At 42.8% G+C, this 20,350-nt stretch overlaps 1 long non-coding RNA gene across 11 annotated transcripts in view; it reads left to right on the plus strand.

Annotated features, from left to right (window-relative positions):
- The window catches only part of LOC103349704 (uncharacterized), a 451,983-nt gene that overhangs the window by 251,053 nt on the left and 180,580 nt on the right, over nt 1-20,350 (plus strand). For all 11 annotated transcript variants that reach the window (XR_011388772.1, XR_011388773.1, XR_011388767.1 and 8 more), the window contains one exon: nt 5,072-5,168. This is a non-coding gene — a long non-coding RNA (uncharacterized lncRNA). The remainder of the gene's footprint in view (nt 1-5,071; nt 5,169-20,350) is intronic.

Here is a 20,350-nt window from a genome sequence, read left to right on the forward strand (position 1 = left end):
ATCTGCTGCTATTCACAAACAGCTCACTGAGGCCGGTTTTAAATTACCTCCCCCACCCTGCTAAACCTTCCCCCGTAATCCTATAAAGATGTCAGATACAGATAGGCCTCAGGACGGGCAGCCCTATCTGACAGTCCTGGTATCAAATAGCCAGAGAGCCTGAGGATTGGGTTGCTCCAGGAATACCCTAATCTTGATTTCATTGTTTTTCCTCTCCCTAAAAGGGTGGGATTGGATTTGGAGATGGGTGGGGAATCTGCAGCCCAGTGGCTGACACCATGTAAGGAAAACCTGGGAGGCTGCTTTTCCCATTCAGAAGGCTGGCAACCAAGCCTGCCCCTGTTGTGTGTGTGTGTGTGGGTGGGTGTGGGGGGAGGGGGCAGTGGATCGTCCTGTGGCTCTTCTCAAATACTACAGTTAGGCAGGCAGCAGCTGCATGGAGAGGCTGCTGCTATGCACATGGCCAGAGCTCAGCCTCGCTGTGCTGGGCTCTAGAGTTAATTACCTGTAAGTGCAAGCAGGCCAGGTAACTGCAGCCTTGAGGGGGAGGAGGAGCCCCCCCACCCCCCACCCCCGCCCCAGCCCCGCCTTCAGTCCCTGCAAGTCCGGGTCAGCCCAGGGGACTGATGCATCCTGTGGTCTTTCCGTGCCTCCTCCGTGGATATACTTAGCAAGTGCAGTGCTGGGTTGGGAATTTCCCTAGGATGGGCCAGGACTTGTTTCCAAAATAACACCTTTCAAAGCATGCAGAGACTTTTGAGAAATTAGATAATTGTGTGATATTTATAAAATGAATTACGTTGTGCTGGGCAGATGGTTCTGATGCTGAAGTCAATAACACCTTGTGATTCACTGAGGTTAGGAGGGGGAAAGGACTTTTTTTTTTTTTAAAGTTACTACTTTAAAGCAAAGTCTTTGCCAAAAATGTAGAAAACTCACAAAGTAAGTAGCACATTTTCAAGGTAAAATATTTATGTCTGGGGGTACATAGCCATGGTCAAGTTGTCCTATCTCATTCATAAAACACTTAGGGAGCATTTGAAATATGCTCATTCCTGTCTGCAGAGAGATACAAAGATAATACTTTATGGCTCCTGTCCTCCTTGGGTTCTCAGTCCAGTGAGGCAGACAGATGTATAAACAGATCATTGCAGAGCTGTGAGCTAAGTGTTAACAGAGGGATAGAAGAAACGCCGTGACGGGAGGAGAGAGATCCACTGACAGTGCGAAAGGAGAGGAGAAAAGAGCTTCGTGAGGAAGTGGTGTCTGAATGGGACGTGAAAGAAGGATTTTGGAAGCGGAGAAAGATGTTGGCTTCTCTCAGCAGCCTCTTCCTATCGCAGGGCCTTTGCATGTCCTTATGCACCTGGTTCCTCTTCCGTAGCCACTTCTTCGCAGTCCAGAGACCTCTGGAAACCGTTCATCTGTCCTCCCTGCTTCAGTCTTTTAGAAACTAGAGACTGTGTTCGTTTTTCAAGCACCTCTCCTGGAGAGCAGTTGTCACAGCTGCACTTTCCAATAATTTGCATGATTATTTGCACGATACCTACAGAGCCTGCCACTTTACGTTCAACTTTGTTTCTTGACTAAATAAACAGTTGCAGAATGAATTAGATGAAGGCCTTTTCAGGTATGGAAAGCATGGTAGGTGTTCAGAGAACGGCAGGTGGCTTGGTGTTTCGGACCCTGGGATATGTGAACTGGGGGAGGCCGAAGGTTGAGCCGTTTCAGAAACTTTGGGGGCTGTTGTGGCGGCACACTAGGTTAATCCTCCGCCTGCGGTGCCGGCATCTCATATGGGCACTGGATCTAGCCCCTGTTGCTCCTCTTCCAGTCCAGCTCTCTGCTGTGGCCTGAGAAGGCAGTGGAGGATGGCCCAAGTGCTTGGGCCCTGCACCCGCATGGGAGACCAGGAAGAAGCACCTGGCTCCTGGCTCCGGCCATTGCGGCCATCTGGGATGTGAACCAAAGGAAGGAAGACCTTTCTGTCTCTCTCTCTCACTGTCTATAACTCTACCTGTCAAATAAATAAATTTAAAAAAATCTTTAAAAAAAAATTTCGAAGATCGAAACTTGTGTTTATGTGCTAGCTCAGTTAATATTTTTCAGTATTAAGAGTCATGTCAAAGATCTACCTCTTGACTATTAGATTACTTGTGTTAGTATCGAAGTTTCAGTCACAGTTGAGTATTAGGAAGATAAGGAGTTTTTTTGGCATATGATTTTAAGGCTTAAATTGATATGGTTTTCAAAAAATGTGATTCAAATATAACATATACAGAAAGTTACACAATGTGTAACTGTCCAGCTGTGGGAACTCTCTCAAAAGTGAATACTTCCTGGGCCTGAAGTATAGAAATCTGTATATATACAGTGTCAGAAATGGAAGAGGAAGAGATAGGAGAATTCTTGCCAGACTCTAAGGAAATTCTAGCTTTCTGGAGAATGGAAGAGTGAGATTCTCATTAAAGAAAAAAAAGGAAGAGTTTATTGTATGGTATTTATTGAATATTTATTGAGTATTTACTGAAATTTGAAGGAATCATTTAGCCATGCCTTTTTTTTTTTTTTTTTTAGAGGCAGAGTGGACAGTGAGAGAGAGAAAGACAGAGAGAAAGGTAGACATGTCTTTTTTTTTAAGATTTATTTATTTATTTGAAAGAGTTACACAGAGAGAGAGAGAGAGAGAGAGAGAGAGATCTTCTATCTGCTGGTTCACTCCCTAACTGGCTGCAACTGCCGGAGCTGTTGCAGATCTGAAGCCAGGAGCCAGGAGCTTCCTCCAGATCTTCCCACGTGGGTGCAGGGGCCCAAGGACTTGGGCCGTCTTCCACCACTTTCCCAGGCCATAGCAGAGAGCTGGGTCAGAAGTGTAACAGCCGGGACATGAACCGGCGCCCATATGGGATGCTGGTGCTGAAGGTGATGGCTTTACCTGCTATGCCACAGCACCAGCCCCTAGACGTGTCTTGATATACCACTTTTTGAATTGAATTGTTTTGTGAGCCACTGGACTCCATAAATGTTTTTCTTATTCTCACAATCACTGATGGAACAAGCTGTGCCTCTTTTCCTAACAATCACAGCTTCACCACGTTTGCCCAGCAATTCAAAAACTTCTGTGATTTTTCTGACTCTAGGCACTGTTATACCTCCTCTCGTGGTGATGACCGAGTGCTGGCGTGTTTCCATGTGTGCAGGACTGATCGACAGCTCCTGAGTCCCTATTTGGGAGAGGTGCTGCAGGTGACAGCTCAGAGCCTGAGCTGTCTGTCTGACTCTCCAACAAGGTCATTTTTATAAGAAAGTGGAAGAGTCAGTCTTGTATCTTTGGTAGAGAAAAAAAGAATGGACAGAACAATTGCCTGTGTAAGTAATACTATGAATAAGAAATGATTTTTCTAGACCAAGGCTCTGTATATAAAATTGAGGGATGGGCTGTGAGTCAGGACAAAACAGGGTGTCTGTTGAAAGGGCACGTTGGTGAGATCTTCCGGGTTGGGAGCCAGCCTCAGTGTTGAGAAGAGGTTGCTTAGAGAGCTGTGAAATAGGGAGTCACTTCGTCTTGCTATGGCAGTGGAAAGACTGCCTATAGAAGAGGAGGGAGTCCTCACGTAGGTCTGTGTGTGTATCAGAGGTGTGTATTCTTCCATGTCAGGTCCTACACTCAGAGATTTCCTCTTATTATTTAGTTCTCCTCTGACAATACTCCTCATAATTGAGTATTCTTCACCCCACTTCACAGGTGAGGAAACACAGCAGGTTAAGCATCTTGCCAGTGTGTCTTGCACCGTGCCGACATTTAGCAGTAGAATTGGGGATGAGGCATGGGGCTGTCTAGCTTTCTACCTGAGATTGTTCTGTGTTTATTCTCATTTATGGGGCACCTGCATTAAAAGACAAAAAAATAAAAAAACTGTCTTAAGGGAGAAATCTCTGAGAACAGCACTTGGGGAAGAATAAAATGGCAAATGAAATATGTAATATTACTCTGGTCAGGCACCAGGATGTCAAGTCAGATGAGGAGCTTTTTCCTGATGCTTTTTCAAGCTTGAGTTACAACGTTAACATAGTAAAATGAGACTAAGAAGGTGAGACTTCAGATGTCCAGACCATTGCGACAATCTCTCTCTCTCTCTCTTTCTTTCTCCCTACAAACAGCATGTGATAGAATATAGACATGCCTTTCGAATAATTTTATCCCCAGACAGTTAAATAAATAGTTAAGACACTAGAGCATAAAGTTTAATTTTAACAAATAAAATTAAAAATTGGTTTGAGAGTGGCAGAAATCCGGGCAAACATAACATTATTTGAACGATCAGAATGAAAGAACAGTTGGTAAAGTTTAATTTGTATCTCAGATGCCCACTTGGTTGAGTGCCACTTCTCATTGGGTCAAGACATTGCTTCTAAACTCTGTTGAGCCCATGTTCAAACTACATCTGTAAAGTGAGTTTCTGTGGGAGTCTGGCTGGGAGGTTGGCTTCCTATGTGCTCCTTCTGGTCTTAGCCCAACAATTGCATTTGGAAGACATGAAACTTTCATGAGCCTATTTTTTTTTTTTTTCATCAGAAGCCAGCGGTTTCTCACGTAACACCATGTAGTTATGTGGTTAATTTTTGAACACTTAAATGAAGGATTTTTCTATTTGTCTCTATTAAAACTCCATCATGTGAGTTGAGGCCCATTGTTCCATGTTGTCAAAACTTAATTCAGAGGATGTTTATATAAAGACTTTCGTGTGCATAGCATTGTGCTGAGTGACATAGATAGATGACCATGTCTCAGGGAGGTTGTAGTGTAGGGATTGAGACTGGAAAACCAACAAGCAAAACAGATGAGTACTGTGGGCATTAGAGGAGTTGTTCCTTTAAAAAGACAGGGCTAGAATGCATTCAATTTTGTGAAATTGGGGAAAGTACTCAGACAGCTTCTACACTGGGAAAATGATGGGTGCAACTGGTCTGTCTGTCCTGGAAGCTAACAGTGCCTTATAATAGATAAAAATAGGCACAAAATAGGTGAAAAGTAAATTTTTATTTTATTTTATTTATTTTTTTTTTTTAGAGAATCATGCAGCAGTGTGTCCTGAAGGAAGAGCCAAGATTTTGAAGTTTTGGAAATGATGGAATGAGAATGCAAGGAGTTTTAACTGCAACTGTAGGTAAGTGTGTAACTGCAGATCATAAAGGATTTTTCGGCTTAAATAGATTCTTTAGCTTTTGTGGTATGTGGAACATGTTTTTGAACCATAAATTTATTTAACATTTTTATAGTTCCATATTTTTGGTGTATTTTATGGATATCATTCAGGTCAACAAATACTGAACAGGACAGATCAAGCCAAGATATTCCTCCGTCTTCAGATCTTCAATTTGATATTTCCACATCTACTTAAAAATAATCATTGGAAAAATTGTACAAACTTTCACGCGGATTATTTTCTTTCTGCCTGAGAGTTCCCTTTAGGTTTTCTTCTGTTCAAGTATTCTGGTAATTGGATCCCTTAGATTCTGTTTACATAATTTATTCTGCCTTTATATTTGAAGGAAATTTTCTCTGGGTGTAAAAATGTTGGATAGTATTTTATTTTGGTGTATTAAATGTATCATCTCTGATTCCAAGCCTTCTCCCTAGATTCCATATTTGTGTTGAGAGTCCGTGAGTCTTATTTTTGTTATTTGAGAATGCTCTCTCCTGCCTCATAAACACCCACTCCTGTAGATTTTAAAAATGTTATCTCTGTCTTTGATTTCAAGCAGTTGTAATATTTGATTTGTCCTTGGTTTTTAACTGTTTTTAACAGTTTTACTACAGTTTTCTGGGTGTGAATATTCTTGCATTTACCCTAATCAAGCTCTTCTTGAATCTGTGCCTTGCTTTCCTTCACAGTTGTAGAAAACTCTCTGCTGTTCCCTCTGCAGATACTGCTTTTACCCTATTCACTGCTCTCTTCTTCTGGGGTTCTACTTACATGATGGTGAAACGGCTTCATATGATGTTCTTTCTTTTTCTTTCCATGTTTTAATCTTTTGATACTTTCTTTTGATGTCGCTTTGAGTTCACTTTGATTTCTGTAGCCATGTGTGATACTGTTAGGCTAGTTTGTGAATATTTTCCTACCAGTGGTTCTATTTTAAATTATAGAATGTACTTTTGATTCATTTTATACTGGATTCCTTAGTTTGCTATCTGGTTCATTAAACACTTCAGTCACAGTTATCCAAAAGTTCCCTTCTGTTAATGACAACATCTCAATTCCCTGTGGGTCTATTTCTGTTGTTTCTGATTTTTCTCTTGATATTTCTTTAATTCTTTGTTTTGTGAATGTTGTTATTTCTGATGAACACGGAACATTGTGTATTAAACTTGTAGAGGTAATATTTACTACTCTTCTAGTGATGGGCTGTAGTCTTTCAGAGGGTTGCTCAGTTTCTGGTTTCTGGTCACTCTGGTTTAGCCCTTGGGAATCTGCGTTGTCCATCTGGGTTGTTAACCATGGCCATTCTCCCTTAGCAAGTCAGGAACTCTTAACTTTTGCTTTCAGAACTGGTGAGACAGAAATAAACTGTTTTCAGCTTCCTAGTTTTCACACTGTCTAAGACAGAATCAGCAAATGGGGTAGAGAGTCAAATATCAGACCCCCTTCCCTACACAGTCATGACTCTTCAAACCATCATACCTCAGTAGTCCTCTAATGCCTGCAAACAAAGCCTGTTTTAACCATTGTTCTCCTGGTTATTTGAAATCTCTGTTGATTAGGCTGGTCTGATCTAATCTAGTCCGTCGTATTAAAGGTGAGGTTGAAATGCTTCGTTAAGACAGACTAATCCTACCTATTTTAATCCCTTGATCCTAGGCTTCCATAACTGCAAATGTGACTCATTGTTGCTCTGGGTGCTACCTTGAGCCTTGTTTATCAGAAGTTTTTGGTCCGGGGCCAACGTTGTGGTGCAGCGGGTTATGCTGCCACTGTGATGCTGGCATCCCGTATCAGAATGCCAGTTGGAGTCCTGGCTACTCCAGTTTCAACCCAGCATTCCTGCTAATGCACTTGGGGAGACGGTGGAAGATGGCTCAAGTTCTTGGACCCCTGCTATTCATGTGGGAGACCAGGATGGAGTTCCTGGTTCCTGACTTTGACCTGGCTCAGAACTAGCTGTTAGGGCTACTTGGGGACTGATCTAGCAGATGACAGATCTCTCTCTCTTTCTCTCTCTCTCCATCTCCCTCTCTCCCCCTCTCTCTCCCATTCTTCCACTTTCTCTCCCTGCCTCTGTTGTTCTTTCAAATAAGTCATCAATAAATCTTTTAAAAAAGGATTAACTTTTAGAAAGTGTTTTCTGTACCCATAATAAAACACCTCAATGTTATGTCAAATGTTTACATGTCAAGATGGTGTTTATCAGTTTTACTTATTATATTTAATCACAACAGCTATACAATGTTAGACATTTACAATTAAGTTTTCCATGGAGACTTACCTGCAGATTTAATTAGTGAATAAGTTGTATCTATGTTAATTTATCTCTAGTTACTGAAATGAGTATTCTGGTAAATGGTGATGAAGAGAAGGGGGCTTTGAGATCAATATAAAATATTAGTATTTAGGGGAAAGGACTTGGCGATCTACTGGTTGTGGAACAAAGAGAGAATGACTGCTTTGCTTGGGGAGACTGAAGGAATGATGACTCTCCCTTTAAAGAGAGGCATTATACTACTAGGAGGAGAATTAAGTTTTAATTTCCACAGTTAATACTGAATATAGAATAGTAGTACTGAATTGTGCTTCCAGAGGGAGAGTTGTAGACTTACAACTACTATGTGACAGAGTTGTGATTGTCATTGAGCATTATAGGAAGGAGAAAAGGAAAGCAGGAGGAGGTGGGCAGTCTTGAGGGAGTATTGAAAAGCAGGAACAACTACCGTGCCCCCACCACCCTCTGCCTCTGTCCCTGTGTCTTCCCCCTCCTTCTTCAGCTGACAGCTTACTAAATGCCAGGCATTGTGCTGTTTTTGCTTACATACTTAGGGTTTTTTATATATATGTGCATATATGTGTGTGTGTGTATGTGTGTGTGTTTGTATTATTTTATCCATCTGAGAGGCAGAAAGAGAGAGAGTGAGCGAGCTTAAGAGCAAGTGCACTCCTGTTTGCTGATTGATTCCCAGATGTCTGCAACAGCTGAGACTGGGACAAGCCAAAACTGGGAGCCAGGAACTCAATCTGCTTCTTCCATGTGTGCGGCAAGGACCCAACCACTTGAGTCATTTTCACTGTCCCCCAGGGTGCGCATCTACAGGAAGCTGGAGTGAGGAGCTTAGCTGGAACTTGGACTCAAGCAGTCCCGTATGGGATGCAGGTGTCCTAACTGGCATCTTAGCCCTTAGATCAAAAGCCCAACTCTACTTATTGCTTAACCCTATAATATAGTTACTCCAATGGTCCTGCTTTGTAGCCTTTGTAGACTCTGACAATGAATGTAGTACCTTAAATGTAGTAAAGTTGTGAGGCATAAAGTTGATTATGAGGTTGATACAAGTTATAAATTTCCAAGAACTGAGTCTAAATGAGTCCTTGAGAATGCTAACCTGAGGACGAGCGGCTGACAAAGTGTAATTTTTAAAAGCCTATATGTGCAGGCCAGCGCCGCCGCGGCTCACTAGGCTAATCCTCCGCCTTGCGGCGCTGGCACACCGGGTTCTAGTCCCGGTCGGGGCGCCAGATTCTGTCCCGGTTGCCCCTCTTCCAGGCCAGCTCTCTGCTGTGGCCAGGGAGTACAGTGGAGGATGACCCGAGTGCTTGGGCCCTGCACCCCATGGGAAACCAGGATAAGTACCTTGCTCCTGCCTTCGGATCAGCGCGGTGCGCCGGCCGCGGGGGCCATTGGAGGGTGAACCAACGGCAAAGGAAGACCTTTCTCTCTGTCTCTCTCTCACTGTCCACTCTGCCTGTCAAAAAAAAAAAAAAAAAAAGCCTATATGTTCAGTCGTGTGGGATGCTGGTTGGAGGTAGACAGAGCAGACTACAGAAAATGGCTGGAGGCCTCTACAGTGATGCAAAACACATAATAAAGTCCTCCACTGTGGCAGAATCAGTGGAGAGAGAAAAGATGGGTGGTTATGAGGTTCCAAGTTCAAAGGTCAAGAGCTGGAGACTCTGGAGATGTGAAAGGTGAAGAAGAGTGTCATGAAGAAGTTTTGAATCTGGGGACAGAAGTTCCTCTAGCTGCTCTTTTCTGCTCCCCTCTTCCTTGTACCTCCAGCCTTCTAACTCAGCAGCTGAGGGCTGCATTCAACCCGGCCTGCCTTGACACTCCTCTCACCTCCTCCTGCCTCCCATGCTTACCACTCTTCCCTCTTGGGTTAGCTCTCTGCTAGATGTGTGCTCTCAGTACAGTATTGCAATTCTAGTCTCCCCTCCCATCCCTTCTCTTCTTTATCTTCTCCCTCTCTATTCTTCCTTAGAAATTATTGGACACATAAACTTAGTGTGACATTCAACTTTTGGGGATCCTTTAATTTTTTGTTGACCGTGTTTGTCACCAGTGCCTCGTATGATGTGCTGAATAAATGAGTGAATAAATGGGAAATGGTGGGCTAGTGTCAGAAACATGTATAAATGAGCAGTGTCTAAAACAGCACAACAGAAAACAATTGGTTTTATTGTCAAGTGGTGGTCTTCCTTTTTCTCTTTTCAAAAAAAATTTCATGATTCCCATATATTTCACCTCTGACTACTCCATAGAAAAACAGTGAACTCCATAACTACGTGTTTTGAGATAATAATCACCAAGAAAAAAAAGAAAATCAACAAAACCTACTGTACTGTCATTATTGACGAGTTCTTCTGTTCCTTGTGATAGCTTTCATTTCTTTGACAATTGAGATTACCCTTATCCAAATTTCTGCTTGATAAAATTCTGATGAGCTGTAAAATGCCCAGATATTGGACTATAGAAGTGGGGGAAAGAGAGGAGCCACTTAACAGAATGACTCATTGGCTGCATAGGGTTGAGTATAGTAGAGTCCTAGGAATGACTGCTGGTTTTGGAAAGCTGACAAAAAATAAGATTGCATAGAGCTTGGAATTGAAGAGGGGAACTGTGGAACGAAGGTGTAACAAAATTCATTAATTTAGGTCTGAATTGAGATTTGAAAGAAAGTCCAATAAAACAATTTGCTGCCTCATCTCAAATCCAGCATGATATGCTGAAAAATTATAGCCCCTATGTTCATTACCTGGAAAGTCCATTTTTCCCGGAGGTGCACAAGCTGCAAGGTACCATATGATCCATTTCTGGATGGAGGTTTGTACTGTGGGGTTACATGTAGTTAGTTATTTGACTGGCTTTTCCAATGCATGAGTGTTAGCATGTGGTTAATAAGTTTTAAGTTCTCAAGACCAGGATTTTTATGTGCAGTTTGATGACAAGCACACTGTTGAAGAAAAACAAATATTCAGTACTATAATTTTTTGTTTGTTTGTAACCAATCCTGAATCAAAGCTGTGAGAACTTTAAGTAGATTTCCCAAGCCCCTGGGATTCTTGGCCCGCTCAGTTATCATTTGGGCAAAGGTGGTGGTTGGCCACCAGTGATCGGTTGTGAAGGTGAGCTTAAGAGAATTTAGCTCTTCCCTTCAATCTAGCTTTAAAATGTGATGTTGTTATAAGACTAGGGAGAGTAGACTTTCAGTTTAAATCCCTTCTTTTCCCTTAGGTAGAACTCCAAATTTTAGATTTCATGGATGAATAAGTAACCTTAGTGAGTGATCTGAGACTTCAGTACATAAAAATGTGTCAATAGTTCAGGATGATTGATGGCTCCCTTGTAACCAAAGCCACCTGCAATTTTTTATAGTCCTGCAGTATAAGCCATCCTGAACAGGTAATCAATTCTATTGCACAGTCACTTCTGTTCACTAAGGAGACCCACTTTCTCTCCTTAAGCAGGACTATATATTAAAAAATAACCTACATAATCCAAATAATCAAAGCTTCTGGAATACTGGGGTACTTGTAAATCTGACGTTCTGTACCACCTCTTTATTCTTTGCTCTTCTCTCCTATTTTCAAAGGAAGGGCAATGGAACTGTATATGCAACTGTAACAAAGATTGGTGTAAGAACTTCACTGACCTCTGTCCATATGCTCGTTCTCTCTCTCTCTCTCTCTCTCTCTCTCTCTCTCTCTCTCTCCTCCTCATCCTCCTCTCCCTCTCTCTTTTAGAAGTGAAAGCTTTAGTCTGAGTATTATTTCTTGCTCATGCCTTGTCTTGCAACAACAATCTGCAAATGGGGGAGGGATTCATTCTTCTTCTACTTTGTGCATCTCTTTGAATTGAAGATAGTTAGCATTTGGACTTACAAATTCAGATTTTACAAGGCATGAGATCGTCACTAAAAATGTGATTGTGAAATCCTTTTGATAAAAGCTGCCTTAACTTACAGGTAAACAGTTCATCCATTTTTTTTCCTTGCCTGATTAAGTGAATTACACCATAAGGTCAGTGATACTATGTTTTATATTCATTTCTTTTGTTTGTTTGTTTGTTTGTTTGTTTTTTTGACAGGCAGAGTTAGACAGTGAGAGAGAGAGACAGAGAGAGAGAGACAGAGAGAAAGGTCTTCCTTTTTCCGTTGATTCACTCCCCAAATGGCCGCTACGGCTGGCCCGCTGCGCCGATCCAAAGCCAGGAGCCAGGTGCTTCCTCCTGGTCTCCCATGTGGGTGCAGGGCCCAAGGACCTGGGCCATCCTCCACTGCCTTCCCAGGCCACAGCAGAGAGCTGGACTGGAAGAGGAGCAATGGGGACAGAATCCGGCACCTCAACCGGGACTAGAACCTGGGGTGCCGGCGCTGAAGGCAGAAGATTAGCCTAATGAGCCACAGCGCCGGCCTATATTCATTTCTTCAGTGTGACACACACAGTATCTTACTTGCCTATCAATTCTTATGTGGTAACCAGTCAGTCAGTCATTTATTCTACCAGGAGTTTTTGAGCTTTGAGTAGGTGACAGTTCCTAGTTTTGGGTGCTTATGCTGGAGGTAACTGCATGAAGACAGTTGCACTCCCTTTGCTAGGAGCTGACATTTGAAGATGTCAGTTAGCAGTTGAAGTGTAATGATAGGAAATCTAAAGTTCTCTTTTACCTACTGGTTAACTAACAAATATGATTATGGAAGAACAACCAAGCCTCAGAATTTGTCAGAGGTAAAACATCAGTAGTGAATGATTCTGGCTTCTTAGTGTTAAAACATTTCAGATCTGGATTGAGATGTGGTAGTTACTGCTTCAACTCAAGACACCTTTGTTCTAAAGAACAATGTCATGTTCAGTGGGTTGTATACTTCCCACTTTCTAGCAGAAAGCTTGGAAACCATATAGAACACTCATGTTTAGAAAACATGGGAAGGCCGGCGCCGCGGCTCAATAGGCTAATCCTCCACCTTGTGGCACCGGCACACCGGGTTCTAGTCCCGGTCAGGGCACCGGGTTCTATCCTGGTTGCCCCTCTTCCAGGCCAGCTCTCTGCTGTGGCCAGGGAGTGCAGTGGAGGATGGCCCAAGTGCTTGGGCCCTGCACCCCATGGGAGACCAGGAGAAACACCTGGCTCCTGGCTTTGGATCAGCACCATGCGCCGGCCGCAGTGCGCCAGCCACGGCAGCCATTGGAGGGTGAACTAACGGCAAAAGGAAGACCTTTCTGTCTCTCTCTCTCACTGTCCACTCTGCCTGTCAAAAAAATAAAAAAAAGGAAACATGGGGAACACATTTCATTTTCATATAATCTCGCCCCTAAAAAGATCCTGTCACTGATCAGGTAGACCACTGCCACAGTCACAACTTGAGACACTGTTTTCATGTGTCTTTTGTAGCCTAACCAGCAGTCCTCGATGCATGGTTCATAGACACTCTGGAGTCTCTGCAGCCTTTTTGGTGGATCTGCAACGTCAAATCTTTCATAACGATACTAAGATGCTGTTTGCCTTTTTCATCCTCTTTATCTCTGAAGCATGCATTTGGAATCCCTGTATGTGTCAGGGAATCAGTGTTTTATGGATGACCAGTGACTGATGTTATAAAATCATGCATTAGTAAGAGATCCACTCAAAGTGCTAGACAGAGGAACGATATTCATCTATCTGTTTGAAAATGGGTTTTCTGTATACACTGTGCAATTATTTGCATGAGGTTTGCCCCCCAAAGGCCCATGGGTGGGAAACTTGGCCTTCAGCATTGCTATGTGAGAAGTGCTGAGACGTTTAAGAAATGGGACCTGGCAGAGCAAGGGAGGGATTGGATCTCCTGGGACTGGATTAGCTTCCACAAGAACGGGCTGTGACCAGTGAATCTTGCGTGCTTGCTGGCTTGCATGCCCCTTATGCTTGCACACACAGCTCATTCCCTTTCCACTTGTATGCCGTGTTGTGACATGGCCAGGGGTCTATCAGATGCCAGCACCATGCTGTTTGGACTTCTCAGCCACCAGAATCATGAGCCAAATAAACCTTTTTACTTTGCAAGTTAGGGAGCTTTAGATACTTGTGACAGCAACACAAAATGGACTAATACACACTTCACACCAAACACGTTTCACAAGAGACCTAGTGCAGGGGCTAGAGGCTCCAGCCGTGTCCTCTTAAGCCAGATGTTAAGAATGTTTGCAGCAATGTAAAACTGTGCCACTCTTTGGGAAAATCTAATTGTTGTTTATAAAAATGTATTATATATATTAACTGTAGTAGGTTAAAAGTTGTTTTTAAGGAAATAATAAATATTAAATATTTCTTAGTGTTAATTTGTGATGTGGTAAATGTTGATAGAAGTAATCCACATAAACAAAAGTTCTCTGGAGTCCTCAGGAATTTTCAAGATTCATAAAGGCATCTTAAGATGAGCCAGTGTAAGAACCACTGATCTAATGCAATGTCTTAGTAAATTCCTCTTCCAGAAAGTTGAAGCATAGAATGAGAATTTGCATTGGTCACAACTCCCAGAGTCCCAAATCACCCAATTCTCATTGTGAGATGGAGTTTCAGAAAGTTGAAGTTGGGTCTCCATGATGGCTTGACACTTCCTGTTCTGTGTACAAGAACAGAGGATCAAGACAAACAGGCATAGTTGGTAGGACTCAGTTTTAATCTGCAATCTTCTGCGACCCAAGGTCATGAAATCCTCTAGAATCATTTCTGAGTTTCAGTCCACAACTACTGAACACAGAGCACTTTACAGGCAATGCAAGGCAGTTGTTCTTGGAGATATGACTTGCAGCTCTTCATGCTAACAAGAAATTAAACTGCTTATCCAGAGCATTTCCAATCACTCATCTGGAGGTGAAGGATTCAGCCTGCTCCACTTTCACCCCTGCAGGAGGCTACACCAAGCTGACTTCCTAGTCTGGGCTCAATTTCAAGGTTATTTGTAGTTTTTTCCAAAGCTTCCATGTCCTTGGTGTTCTTAAGGATAATAGCAGCAAAACCATCAGTCATCATTTCCTCATTGTCAGTTTGCTTTTGGGTTTCCTGAAATTTTAATCCTAACCCCCTGCGATTCTTTTCCATGGAAGCTTAAGTGGCCCCATTTTTACAACCAATTTTCAGCTTATATTTGATGCATTAAAAAAAATAAACCAAGCAGGCCTTACTCTACAGGCTTTTTACCTTTGGACTTATAAAAGCAAAGGCCTAGTAGTGGGGTAAGATGATGTCATTTTTGTTTCAGAATTTTAAATAAAATCTTTAGATTTTGGAGGTATGTATTTGTTCCTGAAGGGTTAACTTCAGAATCTAATACTGTCATTAACAAAAGAAAAGAAAAAACCTTTTTCTTCTGTGTTGTCCATTATACCAGTTCTCATAAAGGAGAGAGAGAGAAAAGGGTGGGGTAGTGGAATAAAGAAATCGTAGAATTTTCTGGTAGCTACTTCCTTCTAACCTTTTTTGGGTACCTTATCTCTGGCCCCTTCTGTAAGCTGATCCAGCTCATGTCGGCATGACACATGAACCATGCAAAGCTGCTTTTAAAAGAGATTTTAATTCCTGCTTGACAGGCTAGGCTGAAGCAAGTGAGTGACAATAGGTGTTTTTTTTTTTTTTAATCAAGAATGAAAGCCACATTGCACCTGGCATTTTGGTGAATACTATGCACACATATATACATTTTCATAAAGGGGAAAGAAAAACTGTTAAAAAAAAAAAAAACACAAGGCTTACTTCTCAGGATTTCTGCTTTAAAGAAAAGAGACCTACCATTTTTAGCCTCCAAAAGACTGTTTATGTCCCTAATCTGTTTTAAATCTGTTAAGAGTTTTACCATTTTTCTCCTTTCCATATTGTTAAACCATTTCTTTTGAAATTCTACTCTGAAATTTTATCCTAAGTTAGCCCCTATGTGTCAAAAGTATCGAAGTATCTTCTTAGATGATAAATTTTGTCTCTCATACCCAAGATGTTTGGGTAAACTGACCATATCCAATATCCTGGGTGACGAGGGAGCTAGAAGTTGGAATCATCCTTTAGGAGTGTGTGAGGCCCAATCCAGAAAAACAGCAAAGTGATTTAGGAGCTGTTTCAATGTCTTCTTGCAAATACAGAATGAGCTCTATTTTCTTTGACTGTTTCAGTATGGACAAGTGTAACACAGTATCCTAGCATATGTGGCTTCCAAGCAACACACATTTGTTTCACACGGTTCTGGAGGCTAGCAGTCCAAGATCAAGGGGAGAGCCTGGTCCGATTAGTCAAGGTTGCAGGCTAGACTGTCGGTGTTCATTCTCATATCTCAGGAGTCAAGCAAGGGAGCTCTCTTGGTCTATATTTTAAGAGCACTAATTCTAATCCTGAGGACTGTATTAATCATCTTTTTTTTTTTTTTTTTAACCATCAGAAAATACCCAAGGAAACCAACTTCATAAAAAGAAAAGGTTTATTGAGCCGGCGCCGTGGCTCAATAGGCTAATCCTCCACCTTGCGGCGCCGGCACACCGGGTTCGTGTCCCGGTTGGGGCGCCGGATTCTGTCCCGGTTGCCCCTCTTCCAGGCCAGCTCTCTGCTATGGCCAGGGAGTGCAGTGGAGGATGGCCCAGGTGCTTGGGCCCTGCACCCCATGGGAGACCAGGAAAAGCACCTGGCTCCTGGCTCCTGCCAGGATCAGCGCGGTGCGCCGGCTGCAGCGGCGGCCATTGGAGGGTGAACCAACGGCAAAAAGGAAGACCTTTCTCTCTCTGTCTCTCTCTCACTGTCCACTCTGCCTGTCAAAAAAAAAAAAAAAAAAAAAAAAAAAAGAAAAGGTTTATTTAGATCATAGTTTTGGAGATTCAAGTCCAAGATAGGGCAGTAGGATAGCTCAGAAAGGATCAGGTGGTGAGCCAGGCACAAGACACTAGACCCAGACCCAGGCTTTTGTAACAGCTTTCTCCTAAGACCTTCTGAGCACAGGCTCCAGTGACCTGTGGGCCTGGGGGTTAAGTTTTTACCCTCTTGGTGTCCAAACCCCTTAAGACTTTGGAGTTTACAATCTTGCATGATTTTGGAGTCAAATCCTGTTTAAACCACAATAGGGGCTGCACCATCAGTACCTAGCCATAGCCCAAAGGCCCGACCTCCAAGGCCATCAACTGAGGATTTTAGCATAGGATTTTTGGAAGGACACAAACAAACATTCACCATAGCAGGTTTCAAACAGCTTTTGTCCCCACTGGAAAGACAAGGGAGCTTCAAAAAATTCATGGAAAATTATCATTTAATTGCATTTTTCTACGAATTTCTGTAAGCCCCCTCATTTGTACTGCAGACAAATTTAAGGACTGAAAGTGGTGATGATGACTCTGATAAAGGAGATAGTGATGTCAGCAGTATGGTGAGCATGATGGCAATGGTGCAGCTTTGGTGATTAAATGAGGTGTCTGGGATTTGTGTTGAATACTTTACACATGCTTTTCTCAGTTAATTTGCACTTCTGGCCTGAGAAGAAAGTGCCATCATCTGTATTTTATAGATTATGGAGGGCTGAGGGGGTTTAAGCAACCTACTAAAGCCCACCCAGCTTGTAAATTGTGAAACGAGATTACAATTTGTGTTTTCTAGTGTCAAACCCAATCTCATAACCCCAGCTCCACTCATGCTTGTCTTTATCATGGGTATCCAGGACAGGGATTTCTTCCCACCCTCACCTTTTTTTAAATATTATTTTATTTATTTGAAGGAGTTATCAGGAGAGGTAGAGACAGAGAGAGGTCTTTCATCTGCTGGTTCATTCCCCACATTGTTGCAATAGCCAGAGCTGAGCTGATTCTCCAGGTCTCACACATGGGTACAGGGGCCCAAGCACTTGGGTCATCTTCTGCTGGTTTCCCAGGTGCATTAGCAGGAAGCTGGATTGGAAGCGGAGCAGCTGGGACTCACACTGGCGCCCACATGGAATGCTAGCATTATAGGCGATGCCTTTACCCACTACACCATAGTGCCAGCCCCTTTTCCCTTTTTGAGAAGACAAGGAGAGCTAAGTGTGAGTGGTCTGCTAGATGTGGTGCATAAGGGAAGCTAGGTGCCAGAGCTGATGCTACGTTGCAAAAGTTTGGGCTGACCAGCTTTGTAACGGGGGCTCTCTATGTACATCAGGGGAAGGAACCATTTCCCACTGTAAAACAGCCATTGTCATACACTTTTCATGGTTTTGACCTTCCCAGAATGCTCTGAGGGAAGTGGTCTTTTCCCCATTTTGCATTTCTTGATTTCTGTAGTTTTTTGATGGATACCGATTGTGACGACTTGGAGACATTACAGAATGCTGAAGTTAAAGAACAGCTTCTGGGGTGTGTGAACTGTTAAGAGTTAAGCGTTTCTCTAAGTGTTTTTATTAATGTTCACCCGGATAAGACTGTTGTCCTCTAGCCACTTACCAGAGTCTTGCTCCACCGCACTTGTCCGTTTTTCTCATAGGGGTTGGCAGCATTGTAGTTTCTCGAGGGACGCAATCCAGCGTAAGGTAGGGGTTACTTGGATGGCATTTTCTAAGGTAGCCTGGCATAATGATCTGGAATGTCAGGCACCCAAGGATGGCACTTGTGCTTTGTTACTCATTATTTCACCTTCCCTGTCTTTACCGTAAAGGGGTAAGACGTCCTTCAAGAAAGGATGTGCTGCGATATTTCTTTTATCTCTTTTGAAAATCTTAGTCACACCTTGTTTTTGACATTTTTATTACTCGGAAATATCCTTATGTACATCAGAAATCTTTGTAGTGAGTCGGTGGACAGTTGTGTGACTCATCCACACTGAAAGACACATGATAAGCCGCTGGAAGACAGCTTTCAACTCTGTTATCGGCTGTAACCAGGGAATGAGGTGCCGTGTTGATATATTTAGTCTTACATCCTGGATTATGTTTTATCCTAAGTAGATTACCAAATCTCAAAAAAGCGGTATAGGCTGCTTGCTTTTCTTCTCTGCTTCCTTCCTTCCCTTCTTCTGTAATAATTTAGCCAAAAAGCCATTAGGCATGTCTGTGCAAGGAAGCCGAGGAAGGCCAGTGAGCAAAGACGTTGGCGGTATTGGGTACTAGGCTTCTCTCAGGCAGAAAAGAACATTACAGATGCAAAGGGGAGAGCTTGATGGAACCCCATGCTGTGAGCTGGAATTTGAGGTGTCAGTGTGAAATGTGCATATCGATATTTGAAAGTTTCATCCATAGAGAAATAACATAATTATGGGGACCGGCACTGTGGCACAGTGGGTTAAGCTGCTGTGGGGCAATGCCAGCATCCCACATCAGAGAGCTGGTTCGCATTCCAGCTGCTCCATTTCCAATCCAGCTCCCTACTCCTGTACCTAGGAAAGCAGTGGAGGATGGTCTAAGTGCTTGAGCCCCTGTCCCACACCATAGAGATCCCTGGCCCTGCAGGGGAGCGAACCAGCAGATGGAAGGTCCCCCCATAGCCACCTTTTGAATAAGTAAGTAAATATTTTATTTATTTTTTAAAGATTTATCTAACTATTTGAAAGTTAGAGATACAGAGAGAGAGGGAGAGACAGAAGGATCTTCATCTGCTGGTTCACTCTCCAGATGGCCTCAACAGCCAGGTCCGGAGCAGGCCAAAGCTAAAATCCAGGAGCTTCTTCCAGTTCTCCTATGTGGGCAGCTGGGGCCCAAGCACATGACACATCTTTTGTTGCCCTTCCCAGGCCATTAGCAGGGAGCTGAATTGGAAGCAGAGCAGCCGGGACTCAAACTGGCACTCTGGAGTTACAGGCAGCGGCTTCATCCATCCTGTCACAGTGCTGGCCACAAAATATTTTAAAGAATAATATAAATGTTAAAGTATGTATGTTCCCATAAATACATTCATGCACAAACACATACCCCTTGCCCATTTCCTAACTGTGCTTGCCCAGCAAATGGGATCACATTCACCACTTCCATCTTAGTGTCTAAATGCCAGTCTTTGGTAAAAGGAATTCCAAGTCTTTGGGGAGAGGGGGGAAGCCTGGTTTTAGGGCTGGGCAGGGAAGGTACAGCATGAGCCTAAATGCCTGGTTGTGCGGGAAGATAGGGAAGTGCTAGACAAACAATGGAGAGATTGCAAGGACATAGCCATCAGCCTGAAGGGATTTGTAGAAATCCCTTGTCTAAACCAGCAGAATTCAAGCACCAAAACTACAGATTATGTCCCACTGAATAAATGAGACACCCTGAGTCCACACTGACATAAATAAGTAAAAGCCTGACCATCTGATAAAGAATGCCAGAATTAGAAAGATGGCCATTTGACAGTCTTCGTAGTAATGATTAATTCTGGTAAGGACCTTGATGGATGCTAAAACCAGTGAGTAAAACCGAATGAGGACCAGGATATTTATATAATCACAAAGTGTCCGCCCACCACTGCTTATTCTTTATAGAGGGAAACAGTTACCTTTACTGGAGAAACTTTGATGATGAGACCTTACTGAAATAATCAAAGGTCCCAGACACAGTGATGGAACAACCTGACATCGTGTTTCAGTGATGGGATGCAATGAGAAGGATCCACCGTCATTCCCAGGAAATGTAACCCTTGGGTCTTCTCCTGAGAGCACTTTCATAAGCCCAGTTAGGAGTCATTTTACCAAATGATTAACCTGAAGTCTTCTATAATGTAAAGATCATGAAGGTCAAGGGATGTTCCAGATGGAAGGATGCTGAAGAGAAATGACAGCAAAGTGCAAAAGGAGTGATCCTGGATGGGATCTTTGCATGAAAAAAGATACTACTCAGGTGACTGGCTCGACATCAGCGGAGTCTCTCTGTAGAGAGTATGGGAGAGGTTTTTGAATGATTTGCACATTTCTGCATGTTTGGAATTCC

This window comes from Oryctolagus cuniculus, chromosome 5 (assembly GCF_964237555.1).
Source record: "Oryctolagus cuniculus chromosome 5, mOryCun1.1, whole genome shotgun sequence".
Classification (NCBI taxonomy): Eukaryota; Metazoa; Chordata; class Mammalia; order Lagomorpha; family Leporidae; genus Oryctolagus; species Oryctolagus cuniculus.